Below are 9,426 nucleotides of genomic sequence, written 5' to 3'. Positions count from 1 at the left end.
CCCCCCCCCCCCCAAAAAAAAATGGGCACTTTAAAATTGTCTTAACGTCATTGAATTGCACTGCACTTCACTGTATAAGTGGCATGCATTTTATTAAGATAACACAAGCACAACATTTCGCGAAAGTTATTTGGCTTAACTAGCTAAAACTAACTAATTTAAGATACAGTATCAAGAAAAGTATGCTTTGTGGTAATCAAATGTTAGTAAATGCCATTATTAATGACATGAACTACACCTGTGGTTACTCTACCAGGACACCTGTGTGAACTTGAGGACGACTGACTTAATATATTCACTAACATTCATAAACACATCAGTTGATTAAAAGTCATGGCAAGAATAGTGAGAAAAGTTAGCGTAATCATATTTTGTCTACAGGGGGCAGTTGTATTAGTCACAATGTTAAGACTGTGTATTAAAAACTAGTTTGACGGACTAGCAGTTAACCAAGTGGTAATCAGTCTTACTTTTCAGATTCAAATTAGACCAAATAAACCACTTATGTAACTGAATTAACTTTTAAGACTAGTCTAGTATTTTATGCAACTGGCCACAGGTGACACTCACACAATTCTATAAATTCATGAAATGTAAATAGAAATGTAATTTCTATGATCCCCAGAGGTGCGATCTGTGACTGATTGGACAATAAAGTCAGGACAGCACGCAATCATGCACAGCACAAAAAAAGTGACGTTTCGAGTGGTTTCCTCTAATGTTATTATATCAAACCAGCAATTTCCGAGAGGATTTGGGACTGCTTCTCTAGGTCCTCAGGCACCAGGGAGGTCCAACCCATCCTGCCAATATGGTCTGCGGGAAAAGCTGGTCCCAATATCTGCACACATGAAAACATTCCTCTGTTGATTTATTTTTAGACCTAATCTCAAACAGATTTCCACGTTGAGCAAGTCGGCTGGGACCGAGAGCGGCTGCACCCAATACATGGAAGCATGGCCCCTCTGAAAATGAATGTTGTTTTTTTTTCTTCTGGGGATTTGAATTCTGTCACTTTCCACTCGTTTGGTGGTAAGCCAGCTAAGCCTGAAAAAGCTGTATTTTAAGGGACAAGCAAGCAAAAGATTTGTTTGTGACACTGGGAAAAGAGGATTGGCGTGTGGGAATGTGTAAAGTACTTTATTATTCCCACAACCCCATGAAATATCCTTTCACAGCCTAGTGCACAGGACAGTACATTTCTTCAGACACAATAACAACATTTTTATAAAGAAAGCGGTTCTTGCTTGAGCAAAATGTGCCGTCACTGTTCTAGGGTCTTCTGGGTGGTCGCTCAGTGGTTCGTTACTGATCCAAGCCCACCTTCGAGTCACTGTGATATTCTGATCCTAAGATACGCCTCGGGTCCCTGCTTCAAAGAAAGGCAGTGGGACTTTTCGCCTTGTTTTATCATCCGCCAAACAAAAATCATAAAATCATCCTCTCCTCGACAATGATTTGAGGTACCATTCATGCCTATAGCTGAAACAGTGCAGTATGAGTTATGCACAAAAGTTTAATACTTGGGGCTAAAGGTTTGTGCACATAAGCTTGAGCAAGCAACATTAATAATAATTTGCAGTCAGAGGTGCTAAATACGACCCCAGGTACCCTATGTCCTTTGTCCCTCCAGGATCACCTTGTCAGCCTCCCAGACTTGAAGGCAAAGCCGTGTCAGAACAACACTCATGTCTCCAACTAGAGGAAATTGATCTCTCAAGTCTGTCACACAACTATGAAGGGGCCAGGGGCTCAAGTGTCAGGTTACCGGAGGCAGGTGCAAGCCCACCACTGGGGCCACGAATGGCAAGTGAGGTGAGGAAGCGTGACTTACCTGGTTAACATTCCCCGCTAAGTGTCCTAAAACCTAGTCAAACCCCCTAAACCCTACCGCAACTGGTGCGGTATTCACATAGAAATGTCTGTGCGGTATTCCCACTGGGTCGGCCCTGCAAAAAGAAAGTTGTAAATAGTATGAAAGATGGCCAACATGCCTTGGATTTCTCCAGCTCCGGTATACCTGAAGAAGGGAAAAAAAGGACCCTCTCCTGCCAAAGGTATCGTCTGCGAAATTAGCACAGGTGCAAGGTTTCGCACAACAAAGGGCTCTTTGTTAGTAGCCATGATCATGTTTTGTGACTGGGTTTCAATTTAGGAAAGAAAATGTAATATCTTAGAGAACAAACATGGTTAGTTTGAAAAGCATGGTTGCATTATCTGGGTAGTGATAGATTACAATTAACACCGGTTGTTAAGAAATAAGTCCCGGCTTACAATGTCATCCGCACATCGGGAACAGAAGCATGGACATTTCTGGAGAGAGGCCAATCCAAACAGAATTCCTTTCTCTTGGCATTCCAGCTTGATTAATATTGAAGGTAGGGTCAGGCGGTAAGGTTTACTGCGCAAATATAGTTACACAAATGGCAAGACATTATTTCAAGGGCATAAGTGTGGTTCTTTCCCCGACAAATGGTGCCTGTCAGCATTAGTTTTGGGCATTTAACAGGACTCTCTTTGATTGCTGTTGTTTTTACACTACGCTACGATCAATAGGCGTGCAGCTAATTCAGCCAACAAGCAGTAAGTGTTCAATGTTTCTCCTCATTGACACACATGGACCAGAGTTCCACGATGTGGCTGCTGCAAACAGCTGTCTGCAGCCAAAATAGGAAGTCCCTGTGGCGAGACAGCCCTATGCGCCCAGACTGGAAAACCTCTCAACAACATCCTGTGGTCACCTGGACACTATGACCCAGAAGAAAGGACTCCTTAGAATGCGGCCCCAGCAGCGGAGTCCTGCCTGAGGGCCCCTAAGGAGGAGAAGACCTGCTATTCGGTGCGTGGAAAAGGAGGAAGGCTTTGTAAATAACATCCCTGGAATCCCTGAGCGTGCTTGCTTTGGAGTGCACCCCTCCTTACCAAAAAGGCTGAAGGGGAAGAATCAGATCACAGGCAGCCTTGGGTTGTCACCTGTCTGGGAAGTGAGGGGGATGAATGAAGACTTAACAGAAAATTAAAGAGAAGGAAGAGGGAGCGAGACAAAGAGAGAGAGTCAGAGATGGAGAGATAGAGAGAGAAAACCTCCCAGGTACTCTGGTACTTAATTACTTCTCAGAGGATAAATATTTCTTTAGTTACAGGGGTAGAGAGACAAAGAATGAAGAGCTGTTCCAGGAGTGATTATCTCTCCGTTTCAGGTGTTTTTGAACATATTAAGAGCTCTCATGTTACTGCCGGATAGCTCCCAGAAAGAAAAAAACACACTACTGTATGTTAAGTGGAGATCAGAACAACAAACTGGCGAAATGCAGATACAGAGCCCTTTGAGGCCTAATTTGCGACGAATTGCTCATCCAAAAATTAAAAATCATCCACATTGCGGAGTAAAGCTTGATTCAACCGCGACTATATTCGACTCTCTGAGAATTAAAGCATAGCGCCTGGTGGTCCTGTCTGTTTAGCACCGTCACAAAGCAAGTGAACGTCTATGATTAAATTTAAAGAACAACATTCTCATCGTCTGTTCATCCTAGCAGGCCCCATGAGGGACAGGCATTCATATGGAAACTGTATGCAATTATTTACAATCCAAACCTATTCAGACTTGGGTGGAAACCATGTGTTGGCCCCCCATGGTTTAAAGCTTCCCCTTCCTGTCCACACTAATAGCCTATTCATGGCAATGTGCACCTCAGAGACTGTTGGCTGGGCTGTTATTGGCCTTTATGAAAGTTAAATGAACAAGGCGCATAGGAAACTATAGTGGGCTGCCGGTTTGCAGAGGTCCAACCTCATTGTGGCTTTTCTGTGCAGGGTGGAAACATTACTCTGTGTGAGAGGTTTCATGTCTTGCCGTTTCATTTGTTACAGCGGAGACTATTTGTGATAGTCAGCAATCTTCGCAGCACGTATTACTATGTTGCATGTTTTAAAGAAAATATGATTTTTAAAATTTTTGAAAAATTGCAAGTGGTGCAAAAGCTGCTGAAAAAGTTGATGCAAGGGTTTTTTGGGCTGTTGTCAAGGCTTGCTAAATAGCTGCTAAGATATTCTTGGTGGTTGCTCCTTGGTTCTATGGTGTTTTAGCATTTTGCAATGTAGTTCCTATGGTGCTCTTGGTGGTTTCAAGGGTGTTGAACTGGTTGCCAGAGCATTGCTAGATGGTTGCTAATATCATGTTCTATGTGGTTTTTAGTGCATTGCCATGCAGTTGCTTGAAGGGTTGTGCACTATTCAGAAATGAATTGAGAAATGCCTTTAAAACTCCAGTTCTAATCCTAAATTGAAATCAAATTTGAATTCATGTGACAAACTGAATATAGAATTGAGAATGTAATGTGTAAATGTAATTCATTAAAATTCATAGCAATCCAAGTTAAGGAGTTTTAAATGATGGCATTTTTAAAAGAATAATAAAAAACTACAAAAAAAAGACAATGGCCGAAGGACTATACGAGCTATGTTAAGATTCTTATCCTGTGACAAACTTGACATTTCTCTGCGCTGTGAGCCAACACAAGGTCCTCAGGAAGCAGAACGTCTGCTGAACTATCTTTGCAGGACAAAAGGCATTCAGAAACATTAAAAAACCGGACCAGAGCAAACCTTTTCTCTCCTCTTCAACTCCCTGCACTTTTTTGGACGTTCCAAAGTGGCTGCCCTAAAACGGGGACACCAGATGCCGGAACAAACCGGCCGCTTCATTCTCACAATGCCACAGATTGTTGGTGCCCATTGCTTCAGAGGAGGAGGAAAAGGATTGGGAGAGGGGGGCATTGGGTGGCAGAGACGGGACTCTGCCAAGAGGTAAGGCTGCCAAGTGTTGGTCTGGTGATGGGCGGAGCTTGTCACAAAAGGTGGGCGGGGGACGTGGTTGCAGTGTGGAGAATAATTCTGATTTTCAGAAGGCCTGTAGAGGCCATTGGTGGCATTTGGGAGCATCTTATAAGAATGTCCACAACAACATAGTCTTAGACTAAAGGGATGTGCAATCTTTTGCAATAACCGCTATTAGAAATGTGTTACTAAAAGCAAAAATTTGTTTTTATTACTGATGCTCACATACTTCCTAACCCTAAGTATTGAACTTTAACTTGGGAGTGGGCGCTTTTTACTTGGGCCAGTAAGCAGCCTCCTAGCAACACCCTAGCAACCACATAGCAATGCAGAAAAAAAAAACAGCAATTAAATTGCAGCATCCCAGCAACCACTTCAGCTGAAAGTTTTTAATTGATTTTATTTATTTATTTGTGTAATAATCTTTTTGCCAATTATGCCATTTTTTAAACTGCATACTATGCATACTATAATACATTTCTGTAAGAAAGCAATAATGATTTTGAGTTAAAGTACTACATCATAGCAGCAAGTATTAAAAATGTATTTTTTAATTTTGAAAATGCATTGACAAATCAATGTGATTTCTTTCAATGTAAGAAACCTTTTTTTCCACTGTTGTTAATTTTTTTTAATTAAAATAATTGCATAAACTACGCCAATTATGAAAACTATGCATACTATAATACATGTAAGAAAGCACTTTTGATTTAAAAATTTGTGAATGGCCACAAAAAGCAGTTGCAAGATATCTAGCCAAACGGAAACACCAGGTTCAGTACGTTAAAGCACTCTCTCTTCGTACATTACAGCGATGGTGCATAACACGAAGGCTAATTCCTCATCTAAATCCTCTGAGTGGCTCTGAAAGGCGTAAGCCCAGACCTGCGGTACAGTGGGACTTATGCAAACGGAGGCCCTGTTCTCTTCCACCCTGCCCTCCCTCCCCAGCAGCCGTTCAAACCTCTCCATGCTTAGGAAGTTACTTATTAAGAACCAGCGTCAGCATGCAGTGCCAAGCTCCTTTTTTCTCCTCTGCTGCTTTGGCTTCTTTTCCCGTTTCAATACCCACTGTCGTTGCCTTGTGTTTTTTGGGTTAGGAGGGGCGGTTGAGGGGGGAGTGCATGCCTGGAATGTTAGTAAGCGTCCTATTCACTCTAGGGGAGTGTTGTAGAGCAAAAAAGAAAACGAATGGAAAAAAGCAAGAGAGAGTGGGAGAAAGACAGAGCGAGGGAGGACAAAATGCCCACAACAGACTTGATGTTGATCGCATTAATGCATTGGAGCGCTGGGTATGGTGTAAATGATTGAAGGTGCTTCCAGAACTTTTGCCGTTGGCGTTGACAAAGCCGGCTCTGTTTCCTCCCGCTGCACTGCAGCCCCCTCCCTCGAACACGCATACACACACACACACACACACACACACTTGATGGTTGTTTTCTCTTCTATGTTTTTTTCAGGAGGGAATGGATGCGGTGCACGGAGAGGAAATAGAGCCAGGGTCTGTCCGCCAAGGATCGAGCCAGGGGCCTCAGTCAGGGGAGGGTGTGTTGGGGGACTTTTCGAGATGCTGAAGAGTGAGCAAATGAGGCATGGATGGGTCAGATGGGTTGAGAGAGGAACCGGGATTGACGAGAAGGAGGAGAGATTACAGGTCAGGGTAAAGAGTTGGAATAAATTAAGTTCTACCGCGGTACAGAATGGTACACTGTTAGCGCCAACAGACAGACAGCGGACGAACAATCCTAGCTTTGTGTCCGGTACTGGCAGAAGGCAACCTCTCTCTTTTCCCCCTGATTTCACTCTGGATGAATCCACTTTGGGATCCCGCTATCTGTGGCTGCATTTCAGCGTTATATAAGAACCACCAGCTAAACAGGGAAGAGAGAGAGAGTGAAGCAAAAAAAAAAACTTTTCATTAAAGTGCAACGGTTTGGATCATCAAAATTATATTTCGTATAATTATATATATCTAGTGGTGTTGGCAAAGGCAGCATCATTCTGACTGTCACATGACCAAATTAGACTTTTAACCATGAATATCAAACGGGTTGGTTTACCCTGAAATGAATTCATCCTTATGTTGTTCCAAACCTGTATGACTTGTGTGGAAAAGTAGATATTTTGATGACTGTTGAAGTCCAAACAACTTTGGACCCCATTGGCAAAAATATCTTCTTTTGATGGCTCAGAACATCTATCTATCAATTGCATAGCAACACCAAGGCAACAACCCATAACTCTTTTGCATGTTTTGTAAGTTTTGCACTAGAAATGCATTGGAAATGTACAAAAATCAAGCACTACGTCTAAAAATACTATGCAGTGAAGTATTTTGTTAACATACCATTAGATTTGCATGGCGTACGCACGCAGACCGCAGGTTTGGTTTCTGAAAACTGAAAATGATGTAAACTACAACCAGTTATTGTACACTGTCATTTTTTCCATCCTCTAAAATGATAGCCATCACCGCCACAGCTGCTTTTGCATATCCTATGCAAAATGCGCACCAACTGTTACGCCACGCATGTTTGCATGGTTGCTTTCCCGACCTAAGAACAGCACCTTTGACACACCAATTCATTTGCATTATGGAAAATAACTCGGTGGAATCAGGCTCCTCAAACAAATGTCACTTCAAGGCTGTATGTATGTGTGTGTGTGTGTACTATGCTACCCCTTCTGTATAAACACATTGTGTCCTTGGGCGCAGACTACATGCTGTGTCTAGGTTCGGGGCAAATGGCTTCACCACATGGAGTCAATATCATTTACTGGAGACTGTTACACAAGGAATGTGTGTGAAAGGCCAATTCCACTACTGAATAAAACTTTTTTTTTTAAATTTAATTGTGATATTTTATCTCACAAATCTTTTTTCCCCCTCACAATTGCGAGATTACAGCTCACAATTCTGATTTTATAACTCACATTTGCTCATTATGAAGTTAGAATTGCAAGTTTAGATCTTGCATAACTTTATAATACACTATTTCAACTTTATATCATACGACTCTTAATTTATTACTTTACAGCTGCAATTTTACTTCTCACAATTCTAAGGAAAAAATCAGAATTGCGATTTATAACATCAGAATTGTGAGATATAAACTCACCATTCTGACTTTATTTTCTTGTAATTCTGACTTTTTTTCAGAATTGCATGATATAGACTCACAACTGTGAGTTATAAAGTCAAGACTTTTTTCTTGCAATTATGATGTCTTTTCTCAGAATTGTGAGATATAAACTCAGCAAATGGCTGCAATATAACAAAGAGTGAAAAATTTAAGGGGGTCTGAATACTTTCCGTACCCACTGTATGTTCCATGTTCATTTGTTGCACAGATGAGGTCCTCTGCGTAGCACGTGACAGATGCAAGTCTGAACGCAAATCACAGTTCACACATTATTTATTGCAACCAGCCGCTGGCATTTTTTTGCACTGAACTCACTCACATGTGTTTAACATGCATGAATACAGCACACGCAGTTCCCACACTGATTATAGGAAATCTACGAATTTTTTGTAAAAAATGTACAAAAGATTGTAGAGTGATAGAAGACTAGTTAGGTACGCAGGAGCTAAACCATTTAGGGCCTTAAAAGTAAGTAGTAATATTGTGTAACTGATACGGAACTTAATAGGTAGCCAGTGCAGAGACTGTACAATTGGGGTAATATGATCATATTTTCTTACCATGAATATCAAACGGGTTGGTTTACCCTGAAATGAATTCATCCTTATGTTGTTCCAAACCTGTATGACTTGTGTGGAAAAGTAGATATTTTGATGACTGTTGAAGTCCAAACAACTTTGGACCCCATTGGCAAAAATATCTTCTTTTGATGGCTCAGAACATCTATCTATCAATTGCATAGCAACACCAAGGCAACAACCCATAACTCTTTTGCATGTTTTGTAAGTTTTGCACTAGAAATGCATTGGAAATGTACAAAAATCAAGCACTACGTCTAAAAATACTATGCAGTGAAGTATTTTGTTAACATACCATTAGATTTGCATGGCGTACGCACGCAGACCGCAGGTTTGGTTTCTGAAAACTGAAAATGATGTAAACTACAACCAGTTATTGTACACTGTCATTTTTTCCATCCTCTAAAATGATAGCCATCACCGCCACAGCTGCTTTTGCATATCCTATGCAAAATGCGCACCAACTGTTACGCCACGCATGTTTGCATGGTTGCTTTCCCGACCTAAGAACAGCACCTTTGACACACCAATTCATTTGCATTATGGAAAATAACTCGGTGGAATCAGGCTCCTCAAACAAATGTCACTTCAAGGCTGTATGTATGTGTGTGTGTGTGTACTATGCTACCCCTTCTGTATAAACACATTGTGTCCTTGGGCGCAGACTACATGCTGTGTCTAGGTTCGGGGCAAATGGCTTCACCACATGGAGTCAATATCATTTACTGGAGACTGTTACACAAGGAATGTGTGTGAAAGGCCAATTCCACTACTGAATAAAACTTTTTTTTTTAAATTTAATTGTGATATTTTATCTCACAAATCTTTTTTCCCCCTCACAATTGCGAGATTACAGCTCACAATTC

Source organism: Sinocyclocheilus rhinocerous, unplaced genomic scaffold, assembly GCF_001515625.1.
Source record: "Sinocyclocheilus rhinocerous isolate Xijiao unplaced genomic scaffold, SAMN03320098_v1.1 scaffold1302, whole genome shotgun sequence".
In the NCBI taxonomy this organism is placed as follows: Eukaryota; Metazoa; Chordata; class Actinopteri; order Cypriniformes; family Cyprinidae; genus Sinocyclocheilus; species Sinocyclocheilus rhinocerous.
This window is presented reverse-complemented; position numbering follows the sequence as displayed.